We start from the raw sequence: 14,077 nt of genomic DNA, 5'->3' as shown, positions 1-14,077 counted from the left end.
TGTTTGCACAATAAGATGAGCCTTGTCCACTTAAAATGGCAAATTTCATATTATGTATATTTTACTACAGTAAAAAAAATTAAGATTGAAAAATATATATTTAATGTCCACAATAACCAACTATGGAGAGAGCCTAGAGGTTCATCAACAGATGAATGGATAAAGAAGATGTGGTATGTATACACACACACACACACACACACACACACAATGGAATACTATGCAGCCATCAGAAAAACCAAAATCTTGCCATTTGCAATGACGTGAATGGAGCTAAAGGGTATTATGCTAAGTGAAATAAGTCAGTCAGAGAAAGACAATTATCATATGATCTTTCTGATATGAGGAATTTGAAAGGCAGGGCAGGGGGTCGTGGGGAAAGGGGGGAAATGAAACAGAATGGGACTGGGGAGGGAGACAAATCGTAAGAGACTCTTAATCTCAGGAAACAAACTGAGGGTTACTGGGGGGTGGGGAGGAGGGATAGGGTGGCTGGGTGATGGACATGGGGGAGGGTATGTGCTATGGTGAGTGCTGTGAATTATATAAGACTGATGAAACACAGACCTGTACCCCTGAAACAAATAATACATTATATGTTAATATAAAGCCCTGTTGGAACAATATACATATTGTCCCTACAGGGAGATATACACACACACACACACACACATATATATATATATATTTTTTTTTTTCTTAATCTAGTGGTTTTCCACTGGAACTTACATCCATAAATCCCAGCATTGGGACATTTCAAAATAACCTTTGGAAGTCCAGTATGAGTCCAGAGGGTCATCGTGCTTTGAGTGACTCATAAAACAATCTTGCTTTACAATTGATGGGACACTTTGGCTTTTTTTTTTTTTTTTAATTTTTTTTTTCAGCATAACAGTATTCATTATTTTTGCACCACACCCAGTGCTCCATGCAATCCGTGCCCTCTACAATACCCACCACCTGGTGCCCCCAACATTCCACCCCCACCCCTTCAAAATTCTCAGATCGTTTTTCAGAGTCCATAGTCTCTCATGGTTCACCTCCCCTTCCAATTTCCCTCAACTCCCTTCTCCTCTCCATCTCCCCTTGTCCTCCATGCTATTTGTTATGCTCCACAAATAAGTGAAACCATATGATAATTGACTCTCTCTGCTTGACTTATTTCACTCAGCATAATCTCTTCCAGTCCCGTCCATGTTGCTACAAAACTTGGGGATTCATCCTTTCTTTCTTTTTTTTTTTTTTTTACAGCTTTATAAACATATATTTTTATCCCCAGGGGTACAGGTCTGCGAATCGCCAGGTTTACACACTTCACAACACTCACCATAGCACATACCCTCCCCGATATCCATAACCCCACCCCCTCTCCCAACACCCTCCCCCCATCAACCCTCAGTTTGTTTTGTGAGATTAAGAGTCACTTATGGTTTGTCTCCCTCCCAATCCCATCTTGTTTCATTTACTCTTCTCCTACCCCCTCGACCCCCCATAATGCATCTCCTCTCCCTCATATCAGGGAGATCATATGATAGTTGACTTTCTCCGATTGACTTATTTCGCTAAGCATGATACCCTCTAGTTCCATCCATGTCGTCGCAAATGGCAAGATTTCATTTCTTTTGATGGCTGCATAGTATTCCATTGTGTATATATACCACATCTTCTTTATCCATTCGTCTGTAGATGGACATCTAGGTTCTTTCCATAGTTTGGCTATTGTAGACATTGCTGCTATAAACATTCGGGTGCACGTGCCCCTTCGGATCACTACGTTTGTATCTTTAGGGTAAATACCCAGCAGTGCAATTGCAGGGTCATAGGGTAGTTCTATTTTCAACATTTTGAGGAACCTCCATGCTGTTTTCCAGAGTGGTTGCACCAGCTTGCATTCCCACCAACAGTGTAGGAGGGTTCCCCTTTCTCCGCATCCTCGCCAGCATCTGTCATTTCCTGACTTGTTAATTTTAGCCATTCTGACTGGTGTGAGGTGATATCTCATGGTGGTTTTGATTTGTATTTCCCTGATGCCGAGTGATATGGAGCACTTTTTCATGTGTCTGTTGGCCATCTGGATGTCTTCTTTGCAGAAATGTCTGTTCATGTCCTCTGCCCATTTCTTATTGGATTATTTGTTCTTTGGGTGTTGAGTTTGCTAAGTTCTTTATAGATTTTGGACACTAGCCCTTTATCTGATATGTCGTTTGCAAATATCTTCTCCCATTCTGTCAGTTGTCTTTTGGTTTTGTTAACTGTTTCCTTTGCTGTGCAAAAGCTTTTGATCTTGATAAAATCCCAATAGTTCATTTTTGCCCTTGCTTCCCTTGCCTTTGGTGATGTTCCTAGGAAGATGTTGCTGCGGCTGAGGTCGAAGAGGTTGCTGCCTGTGTTCTCCTCGAGGATTTTGATGGATTCCTTTCTCACATTGAGATCCTTCATCCATTTTGAGTCTATTTTCGTGTGTGGTGTAAGGAAATGATCCAATTTCATTTTTCTGCATGTGGCTGTCCAATTTTCCCAACACCATTTATTGAAGAGGCTGTCTTTGTTCCATTGGACATTCTTTCCTGCTTTGTCGAAGATGAGTTGACCATAGAGTTGAGGGTCCATTTCTGGGCTCTCTATTCTGTTCCATTGATCTATGTGTCTGTTTTTGTGCCAGTACCATGCTGTCTTGATGATGACAGCTTTGTAATAGAGCTTGAAGTCCGGAATTGTGATGCCACCAACTTTGGCTTTCTTTTTCAATATTCCTTTAGGCTATTCGAGGTCTTTTCTGGTTCCATATAAATTTTAGGATTATTTGTTCCATTTCTTTGAAAAAAATGGATGGTACTTTGATAGGAATTGCATTAAATGTGTAGATTGCTTTAGGTAGCATAGACATTTTCACAATATATATTCTTCCAATCCAGGAGCATGGAACATTTTTCCATTTCTTTGTGTCTTCCTCAATTTCTTTCATGAGTACTTTATAGTTTTCTGAGTATAGATTCTTAGTCTCTTTGGTTAGGTTTATTCCTAGGTATCTTATAGTTTTGGGTGCAATTGTAAATGGGATGGACTCCTTAATTTCTCTTTCTTCTGTCTTGTTTTTGGTGTAGAGAAATGCAACTGATTTCTGTGCATTGATTTTATTTCCTGACACTTTACTGAATTCCTGTACAAGTTCTAGCAGTTTTGGAGTGGAGTCTTTTGGGTTTTCCACATAGAGTATCATATCATCTGCGAAGAGTGATAGTTTGACTTCTTCTTTGCCGATTTGGATGCCTTTAATTTCCTTTTGTTGTCTGATTGCTGAGGCTAGGACTTCTAGTACTATGTTGAATAGCAGTGGTGATAACGGACATCCCTGCCGTGTTCCTGACCTTAGCGGAAAAGCTTTCAGTTTTTCTCCATTGAGAATGATATTTGCGGTGGGTTTTTCATAGATGGCTTTGATAATATAGAGGTATGTGCCGTCTATCCCTACACTTTGAAGAGTTTTGATCAGGAAGGGATGCTGTACTTTGTCAAATGCTTTTTCAGCATCTATGGAGAGTATCATATGGTTCTTGTTCTTTCTTTTATTAATGTGTTGTATCACATTGATTGATTTGCGGATGTTGAACCAACCTTGCAGCCCTGGAATAAATCCCACTTGGTCGTGGTGAATAATCCTTTTAACGTACTGTTGAATCCTATTGGCTAGTATTTCAGCGAGAATTTTTGCATCTGTGTTCATCAAGGATATTGGTCTGTAGTTCTCTTTTTTGTTGGGATCCTTGTCTGGTTTTTGGATCAAGGTGATGCTGGCCTCATAAAATGAGTTTGAAAGTTTTCCTTCTATTGCTATTTTTTGGAACAGTTTCAGGAGAATAGGAATTAGTTCTTCTTTAAATGTTTGGTAGAATTCCCCTGGGAAGCCGTCTGGCCCTGGGCTTTCGTTTGTTTGGAGATTTTTGATGACTGTTTCAATCTCCTTACTGGTTATGGGTCTGTTCAGGCTTTCTATTTCTTCCTGGTTCAGTTGTGGTAGTTTATATGTCTCTAGGAATGCATCCATTTCTTCCAGATTGTCAAATTTGTTGGCGTAGAGTTGCTCATAGTATGTTCTTATAATTGTCTGTATTTCTTTGGTGTTCGTTGTGATCTCTCCTCTTTCATTCATGATTTTATTTATTTGGGTCCTCTCTCTTTTCTTTTTGATAAGTCTGGCCAGGGGTTTATCAATCTTATTAATTCTTTCAAAGAACCAGCTCCTAGTTTCGTTGATTTGTTCTATTGTTTTTTTGGTTTCTATTTCATTGATTTCTGCTCTGATCTTTATGATTTCTCTTCTCCTGCTGGGTTTAGGGTTTCTTTCTTGTTCTTTCTCCAGCTCCTTTAGGTGTAGGGTTAGGTTGTGTACCTGAGACCTTTCTTGTTTCTTGAGAAAGGCTTGTACCGCTATATATTTTCCTCTCAGGACTGCCTTTGTTGTGTCCCACAGATTCTGAACCGTTGTGTTTTCATTATCATTGGTTTCCATGAATTTTTTCAATTCTTCTTTAATTTCCTGGTTGACCCATTCATTCTTTAGAAGGATGCTGTTTAGTCTCCATGTATTTGGGTTCTTTCCAAATTTCCTCTTGTGATTGAGTTCTAGCTTTAGAGCATTGTGGTCTGAAAATATGCAGGGAATGATCCCAATCTTTTGATACCGGTTGAGACTTGATTTAGGACCAAGAATGTGATCTATTCTGGAGAATGTTCCATGTGCACTAGAGAAGAATGTGTATTCTGTTGCTTTGGGATGAAATATTCTGAATAGATCTGTGATGTCCATCTGGTCCAGTGTGTCATTTAAGGCCTTGATTTCCTTGTTGATCTTTTGCTTGGATGATCTGTCCATTTCAGTGAGGGGAGTGTTAAAATCCCCTACTATTATTGTATTCTTGTCGATGTGTTTCTTTGATTTTGTTATTAATAGGTTTATATAGTTGGCTGCTCCCACCTTAGGGGTATAGATATTTAAAATTGTTAGATCTTCTTGTTGGACAGTTCCTTTGAGTATGATATAGTGTCCTTCCTCATCTCTTATTATAGTCTTTGGCTTAAAATCTAATTGATCTGATATAAGGATTGCCACTCCTGCTTTCTTCTGATGTCCATTAGCATGGTAAATTCTTTTCCACCCCCTCACTTTAAACCTGGAGGTGTCTTCGGGTGTAAGATGAGTTTCTTGTAGGCAACATATAGATGGTTTTTGTTTTTTTATCCATTCTGATACCCTGTGTCTTTTGATTGGGGCATTTAGCCCATTAACATTCAGGGTAAGTATTGAGAGATATGAATTTAGTGCCATTGTATTGCCTGTAAGGTGACTGTTATTGTATATTGTCTCTGTTTCTTTCTGATCTACTACTTTGAGGGTCTCTCTTTGCTTAGAGGACCCCTTTCAATATTTCCTGTAGAGCTGGTTTGGTATTTGCAAATTCTTTCAGTTTTTGTTTGTCCTGGAAGCTTTTAATCTCTCCGTCTATTTTCAATGATAGCCTAGCTGGATATAGTATTCTTGGCTGCATGTTTTTCTCATTTAGTACTCTGAATATATCATGCCAGCTCTTTCTGGCCTGCCAGGTCTCTGTGGATAAGTTTGCTGCCAATCTAATATTTTTACCATTGTACGTTACAGACTTCTTTTCCCGGGCTGCCTTCAGGATCTTTTCTTTGTCACTAAGACTTGTCAATTTTACTATTAGGTGACGGGGTGTAGACCTATTCTTATTGATTTTGAGGGGGGTTCTCTGAACCTCCTGGATTTTGATGCTTGTTCCCTTTGCCATATTGGGGAAATTCTCTCCAATAATTCTCTCCAATATACCTTCTGCTCCCCTCTCTGTTTCCTCTTCTTCTGGAATCCCAATTATTCTAATGTTTTTCGTCTTATGGTGTCACTTATCTCTCGAATTCTCCCCTCGTGGTCCAGTAGCTGTTTGTCCCTCTTTTGCTCAGCTTCTTTATTCTCTGTCATTTGGTCTTCTATATCGCTAATTCTTTCTTCTGCCTCATTTATCCTAGCAGTGAGAGCCTCCATTTTTGATTGCACCTCATTAATAGCTTTTTTGATTTCAACTTGGTTAGATTTTAGTTCTTTTATTTCTCCAGAAAGGGCTTTTATATCTCCCGAGAGGGTTGCTTTAATATCTTCCATGCCTTTTTCAAGCCCGGCTAGAACCTTGAGAATCATCATTCTGAACTCTATATCTGACATATTACCAATGTCTGTATTGATTAGGTCCCTAGCCTTTGGTACTTGCCTCTTGTTCTTTTTTTTGTTGTGAATTTTTCCGCCTTGTCATTTTGTCCAGATAAGAGTTTATGAAGGAGCAAGTAAAATACTAAAAGGGTGGCAACAACCCCAGGAAAATATGCTTTAGCCAAATCAGAAGAGATCCTGAATTGTGAGGGGGGAGAAAGGGGATAAAAAGGGGTTCAGAAAGAAAGAAAAGGAAAAAAAAAAAAACTATTAAAAAAAAGAAAGCCGATAAAGAAAAAATATAAAAAGAGGAAAAAATATATATATTAGATAAACTATTTAAAAAACGTTAAAAAAAGAAAACGGTAAAAGTTAAAAAAAAATTTAGCAGAAGAAGAGAAAAAGAAAAAAAAATTGAAAAAGAAAAAAAAATTAAATTAACTGCAAGGCTAAAAAATCATGGGGAGAAAGCCATGAGTTCCGTGCTTTGCTTTCTTCTCCTCTGGAATTCCGCCGTTCTCCTTGGTAGGTGAACTTGGTCCTGGCTGGGTTTCCCGTAGATCTTCTGGGGGAGGGGCCCGTTGTAGTGATTCTCAAGCGTCTTTGCCCCAGGCGGAGTTGCACCGCCCTTACCCGGGGCCTCGCTGAGTCATCCGCTCGGGTTCGCTTTCGGGAGCTTTTGTTCCCTGAGCGCTTTCCGTAGAGTTCCGGAGGACGGGAATAAAGATGGCGGCCTCCCGGTCTCCGGCCCGGAGGAGCCGAGAGCCCGGGACCCCACTCCTCAGTGCGCCCTCAGAGAACAGCGCCAAATGACTCCCGTCACCCTGGCCTCTGGCCGCGCTCCGAGCTGACCGAGCCTGCGACCGGTTCAAGGCAACCCTGAGCTGAGAGTCACTCCTCGGCTCTGTCTCTGCAGCCGGCTTCCCCGTTCCAATACCGGTAAGCTCTGCGACACTGAGACACCCCCGATCCTTCTGCGACCCTGCGGGACCTGAGGCCGCGCTTACCCCGCCTGGGCTTCACCCCAGTTAAGCCTCTGGAGCGATGTCCCTCAGCGGAACAGACTTTTATTTTTTTTTTTTTAAGATTTTATTTATTTATTTGACAGAGAGAAATCACAAGTAAGCAGAGAGGCAGGCAGAGAGAGAGGAGGAAGCAGGCTCCCCGCTGAGCAGAAAGCCCGATGTGGGGCTCGAACCCAAGACCTGGGATCATGACCTGAGCCGAAGGCAGCAGCCTAACCCACTGAGCCACACAGGCGCCCCGGAACAGACTTTTAAAAGTCCTGATTTTGCTCCGTTGCTCTGCCGCTCACCGGGAGCCGGCCCCTCCCCCCGCGGTCTATCTTCCCGTCGCTTTGGATTCACTTCTCCGCCAGTCCTACCTTGCAGAAAGTGGTTGATTTTCTGTTTCTGGAATTGCTGTTCTTCTTCTCTTCAATCTCCCGTTGGATTTGTAGGTGTTTGCAATCTTTAGATAAGCTATTTAGCTGATCTCCCGCTACCCGAAGTAGTCTCAGCCTGCTACTTCTCCGCCATCTTGACTCCTCCTCCCACACTTTGGCTTTTTGAAAGAAGGTGATACTACCCCGGATCCCAAGGAAGGCAGACCCACTTCAGTAGTTCGGTAGATCGGGACCAGGAGAGCTGGTCACACTTAGACTGACACTGCATTAATAACACTAATAGCACATTAGTCATCTGGGAATGGAGTGAGGGAACAGGAGACAAATGATTCTTTTCCTCACTTCCTTTGTGCTGTTTAGATTCCACTTTATGAGTGAGCAGCACCAAAGGGTCGGCCAGCTCAGCAGTGGGAAAGTGAGCATCTCTCCGCTGAGGGGCAGGTTAGCTGAAGGTCCGTTGTCTCTCCCCTCTGCCTTTTCTATCTGGGAGTCGGGTTTTACAATGTCAGTCAAGAAAATAGAAGATTCCCAGCAGCCTGGGTAGTGCCCATCGACTGGCCAGCTTCCTGCTCTCGGAAACCCCTGTTTTGGGGCCAAGCTGGATCTGCCTTCCAATTCTCAGATTCCTGCAGCTTAGAGGTACCCCCCCCGCCCCCTCTGGAGGAAGAAGAATAAACAAGTAGAGTAGCATAACTGTGTAGTATTAACACTGAACATTAACCCCATGCTTCCCAAAGATTAGTTTACTGTGACAATTATTAGAGGTGCTCCACATGTCTACCGAGAGAAGGGGACAGACAACATGGCATTTGCAATCAGGGGATGTGGTTTCAAGGCCACATGTTCCCTGCCCCATCTCTACCACATTCCACCTATACCCCCACTCCTTAGACAGTGTCTCACACATCATAAGAGCTCAATAAATGGCAGGTATGTTATGATTAAAGCATGTGACTATCGAGGTCTAGAAAGGCACGTTCTGCCTTAAAAGCAACTTCATTAGGATGCTGGGTACCCACTGTCACCGTCCCTTGGCATTACTGGTTTGTCCCCTGTCCTTCATGCCATCAGAATATGGAAGCTTCTGTGGCCCATGTAGGGAGTGCCAGACAATCCTATGATGATAGGCAATCTCTTGGCCACGTTGGTGACAGCAGCACAGAGGTCCCCCCACCTCAGAGAACCCACACCCACCCCCCTTTCATTCACAGCTCCATGGGGTAAGGGCTAGGAGTGGGACATAGAACTAAGTTTCTGTCTCCAACGGCATTCGAAGAATTTGATCTTTTCCCTCTGCACATGTTGGGGACCCACTGGGGACCCAGGCAGAAAGAGATGCCACATCCAACCAAGGTAATTGGAGGAGAGTTTTAACAAAGGAACTATTTACCAAGGTATGGGCAGCATTTAGGGAAGCCACTGAGAAATGGTGCAGAACCTTGGAGCCGGCAACGGTGGGAAGTCACGATGCCCTTCATCCTTAGGTCAAGGAGAAGAAACTTATCAGAGCCCAGAAAGAGCCCCAGCAGGTGCTATGGCCTTTCCTTAAAGGGAGACAGCTAACCCTCAGCATCCCTGTGGGGAAGATACAAGCACGGAGGACCTGACCTCCCTGTCCTGTGTTCTAATGTCTTGCTGGTTCCTTCTATTAGCCAAACCCAAGTCAAAGCCAGAGAACAAAGAAACCCTTTGATGCTTGCTCACATCAGCCAACTAGATGGTTCTAGAATCATAGGCTTGCTGACTGGATGACAGCCCATTACCTACAGCAATAAATAGAGCACTGCTGGGCGTGGCTTCACGTGTAGATGTGGGGGCTCAGAAGGCCCCCCAATTCTCCTTCACCTTCTAATTAAAGACTCGACCTGTCACTGGTTAAAGTTTTGCCCCTCTGCTTGAAAAGGTAACTTTAGGCAAAGAATGGCCAAGCTGTTCTCAACAATGTGCACCATGGGATAAAAATGCCAAGAACAGACCTGCTAGGAACTTGGGGGAGAGAAAGCAAGCACACGGCATCTGAAGTGTGGGGGCGATGCCAGCCTGCCTCCCGGCACACTGTTGCGCTGCGTTCTGTGTGTATTTTTGTCATGTGTCTTGAAGCAGAGTGATGGGCTGGATCCAGGGGATCTTAGCTGAGAAGAGCGCAGGCTAGTTCACCGTCCCCACTTTCGTCTTGTACCTCTGCGAGCTGACGGGGCCCTGAGACCCCAGTCACTGCTGCGTTCGCTTTCTGACTGGGTAACTGGGTTTCTTTCAACATCCAAACTCGTTCAGCATAAGCCAAGTTCAGAACGAAGAGAGGCCTGGACTCTGTCACTTCAACAAATGGTGATGCTATTTTTCAGGTTGAAACTTTGCAGAGCGGTTCGCAGATGTATTTATACCGTGGGACATTTCTGCAGCCTTTCTTGACTGTTTATGATTCTGGGAAGTGCAGACGGAATGTTTATGTAGAGATTTCAGTGATAGCAAATGGAGTAGTTAGAACTCGAAAAGTATTCATTTGAAAACAAGGACATGGCAGCCTGTATCAGGCTCATCAGCCTTGCTTCTGTGGATAAACACTTTGGAGGCAACACATTTCCTAAACCACTCTCCGTTGCACCCCTGACACACTGAGTCGGCATCTGAGGGCTTCTCAGGGTGGAAAAGCAAGGGTCGTTCCCCCTTACTCTTCCCAGCTACAAGAGTTGATGCTGTTCTGTGCCCTCTTTCCAGAAACCATTCTATTCAGACTTCTGCCTCTCCTGACCTGCTTCTTCCTCTCCTGATCTCCTTGTCCTTCTCTGGCTCCCTGATTAGCTCACCTTCCTCTGTCACAGAATCGACTAATCCAACAAGGGAAAAATGTGGGGGGTGAAAAAGACTAGCTCCCTCCAGCTAGAGGCAGGTGCATCGGCATCCCGTGCCTTCCCACCCCAGGGAGGGTGAAGAGGAAAAGGCGGCTCTGTCTGCAATCAGGCTAGGTGGGCCTCACTGGCCCTGCTCACACGAGAGGCACACACTTCCTGTTCCAGACTCCGCAGTGCAGGCTCAGCAGCGGGGCCCATCCCACTTACAAAACTCAGCTCCAGTAGGCTCTAAGAATAGCAGAACCAGCTTCATGGAAAGATCAAGCTGTATAACATGAAGCAAGGAACACTGGTGAGGATGACTGTGGGGCAGCATAGGAAATGGCATCTACAGTGACCAGGAGGGAAAGATGTTCCAGATTCAAGGTGAAGGGTTTAGGCTCACATGATGTGCGAATACAGCACATGATAGACTGCAAGCTCCTCAAGGTTCTTCTATTTTGTTCAGAGCTGAGGCTCTCCGATCTAGCCATGGGGCTTGGAACACGAAAGAACCTCAATGAATATTTATTTTAAAAAAAAGAGAGAGAGAGAGAGATTAAATAGTACTGATGGATGAATGAGCTTTCATGACCCTATGTGCAAAAGCCCTGTAAGCATGGACCAGGGAGCTGAGATGCTGGCACTGGTGGGGTGCCCTCACCCAGGCTAGTGGCCAGGGACAGCTCCTAGAACTCTCAGGCCATCTGGAGTTCTCCCATCTTCTTTCCGTGCCTTCCAGGACCAAGAAACACCTGTCAGCCTTTTCTCTATGATATTGTGGAAAAGAAGCAAGGCCTGCATCCATGACAATTCTCCCAGGCACACCTAGTCCTGACTAGAGCCCAGGTCCTGGGCCACAGCCCCTGAAAGCAGATGCTGTTCCCACCTACACATGTCTGCTTTGGGGGTGACTGTCAACAGGCACGGTACACCATGTCCCACCCACCCCAAGACTGTGTGCATGCAGTAGGATCCTGTGACGGGGCGGGGTGAGTCAGCATGGAGGCAGGAAAATGTCACACTGGGATACTTCCAGAAGCTCTTCTGTAGTTCAGGGGAGAACCCCACAGATGGGTGGGCCCATACACCAGCCTTGACAGGCCATCTGTTATGGGGGCCTCAGTGCCTGGCCTCAGGCCTGGCTTTGTCCAAGAGAAGCCCCTTCAAGCCTCCGTCGCAATGACCTCTTCCCTTGTGTGGGAAAACTGTATGCCCCCATGCCAGGGCTGACCTTTTCTATCCAGGAAAATCTCTGGCACCCCAAGTTCCAAAGAACGGTCCAGAGGGTTGCTGAGCCTTCAACTGCAGGCTCTGTCCCTGGGTGATGTCTGATATAAACAGCAAAAAGCTTTGAAACTATGCCATCATGGGCTATCGACCAGGTCTTATTCATAGAGGGGACACCCCCCCCTCTAGTGTTTGGATGCAGAAGGGTAACCATTAGAGCATTAGGGTCCTTCTGTATACCTGTAGCCTTGGGAGCCCAGTGGGAAGGGAAGCCCCTCTTCCAACTGTACCCACCAGTGGTATGTGCTCCCCTATCGCACACTCACGGTTGGAGGTCATTCCTTAAGTCAAATATAATCAAAAAAGAAGGCATCTTCAGGACATACATATTCTTTAAATATACACAGAAACTTTGTTATGTCCCGGCCAGAGCATAACTTGGGGCACGTTAGGTCAGATAAAGGTGAGCAGGGCATATGGGTATTTTCTGTCACTTCTATTCCTTAAATTTTCTTACTTCAGACTCCTCTTTCTCATTGTGCTTTTCTTTTCCTTTCATTTCGTCTCTGCTTGGCTTACCTTTGCCTCGACAGGAGTACTCAGGGACTCCATGAGCCTTCTACAACATACTGTTGATATTGGCATGAGGAAAAAAAAAGCTGCTAATGCCAACATGCCTGGGAAGACCCCCAAGGAATTCTGTAATCTTAAATGTGGGTCCATTCATGCAGAAACAAAGAAAGTTCTCTTCTGATTTTCAGAAACTTGGGTTTTCAATGAAATTAATGTTCTTATTATAAAAGCAGTGCAAGATCATTGAGAGTAATTTAGAGATGACATATAAGCCAAAGAAGAAAATAACATCAGCCATAATCCCATCCCAGAAGCACATTTCCACGCTGGACGCTTATCCTTTCAGAGTGTATGTGGGAGGGAACTGTGTGTCCATCGACTTTCCCTTAACGTTGATCTGCATTTTTACTACCGATGTGTCATAATATGGTTTCTATGTTATTAAATATTCTTCTGTGGCATTTCCAAAGATTGCAGTGTTTTCTTTATGGCAACACTATTCCTCATTTTACCAGTCTCTGTTGTTAGTCATTTGGGTTGTTTTCAACTTTCCCCAGTTATTGAAAGAGCTATGAAAGTTGTCCCTGGAGTTGTATCTCTGCCCACGTTTCCGATTCTTTCCTGAGGATAAGTTCTCAGACATAGAACGTCTGTTGGTAAAGCAGACAACAGTTGCCAAACAGCTGACCCTGCTTGGCCATCCCCCCACCCCCAGTCACGGATGCAATGCCTTCCAGAAATAAGAAATTGAGGGGTGAATCAGGAATGGCAGCTCCCCCAAATTAGTCTTCTGTCTCCTCTTCTAGCATATGGTTTTATTATTTTTTTAAAATATTTTATTTATTTGAGAGAGAGCACAAGCAGGGTGAAGGGCAGAGGGAGAAGCAGACTCCCCACTGAGCAGGGAGCCCAACTCGGGGCTTGATTCTGGGACTCTGGGATCATGACCTGAGCTGAAGGCAGACACTTAACAACTGAGCCACACAGGCACCCAAGCATATGGTTCTAAAAAGCTCCATAAGAGTTCTGTGATCTGTAGCCCAAAAATCCCCCCAATCATGCATGAGCGGGGAGAATGGGGAGAATGGGCATCTCCAAGTACATTCCACTCCCAGCTTCCCTGATGTCCAGCATGCAGCCAATCCCTTAGAATCTTCCCTAGAATCTTTTTCACCCAAACAAATGCCCTGAAACCTGGATAGAAGGTCAGCGTGCTCCTTCCAAGAGGCTGTTCTGAAAATCCACACCACACCACAGAGGCACTGTGTGGGCCTGGGGAAAGTTTCCTTCCCTTTCTGTGCCTCAGTGCCAGCCTCCTAATCTGAGTGGCTCCCTGCAGTGAAGCCATGGGCAGCCCGCCCAGAGGCTCTGCACTTGTCTGATCAAGTGAGATCCCTTCCCAGCGCTGTGGTTTTCCCCTTCCCCTGCTGTTTGGGATAGCTGGAATATGTGTGAGGCCTGTGATGTCCTTGAGGCAGGCAGGCCAAATGGGGAGCTGGCAGCCCCTACCCATCTGGAGGCCGAGGCTCCTTTAATTTGGATACCTTAAAAGGCTCTCGAGAGCAAGGGGCTGGGTTCTTATCTCCAGAGCTCTGGACAGCACCTTATTTATAGCCCTGCTGACAAGAGGCGGCAGCTGGCCAGCAGCTGCATACACAGAGTGCTTGGCTCTGCACTGCCACTGTCCTCTTTGGTCAGGCTGGAGGGCAGAAGACAGGACAGGTAAGCTTCCTCCTTTCTCTGGCCAACCTTCCTTCCCTGCATCTGCTCGGGCTTCAAGGCCAGCTGTCAGCCTTTGTGCCCTGGGAGGGAGCTCTC

General features: G+C 44.9%; 1 protein-coding gene across 1 annotated transcript in view; it reads left to right on the top strand.

Annotated features, from left to right (window-relative positions):
• Positions 1 to 13,879: 13,879 nt before the first annotated feature.
• The window catches only part of FHL2 (four and a half LIM domains 2), a 68,068-nt gene continuing 67,870 nt past the window's right edge, over positions 13,880 to 14,077 (top strand). The window contains 1 exon segment of the mRNA XM_047743750.1: positions 13,880 to 13,981. The gene's annotated coding sequence lies outside the window, so the exon portion shown is untranslated.

The sequence above is a fragment of the Lutra lutra genome, chromosome 9 (assembly GCF_902655055.1).
Source record: "Lutra lutra chromosome 9, mLutLut1.2, whole genome shotgun sequence".
NCBI classification, from domain to species: Eukaryota; Metazoa; Chordata; class Mammalia; order Carnivora; family Mustelidae; genus Lutra; species Lutra lutra.
Note: the sequence above shows the minus strand (reverse complement) of the source record. Positions and strands in the feature narration are given on the sequence as shown.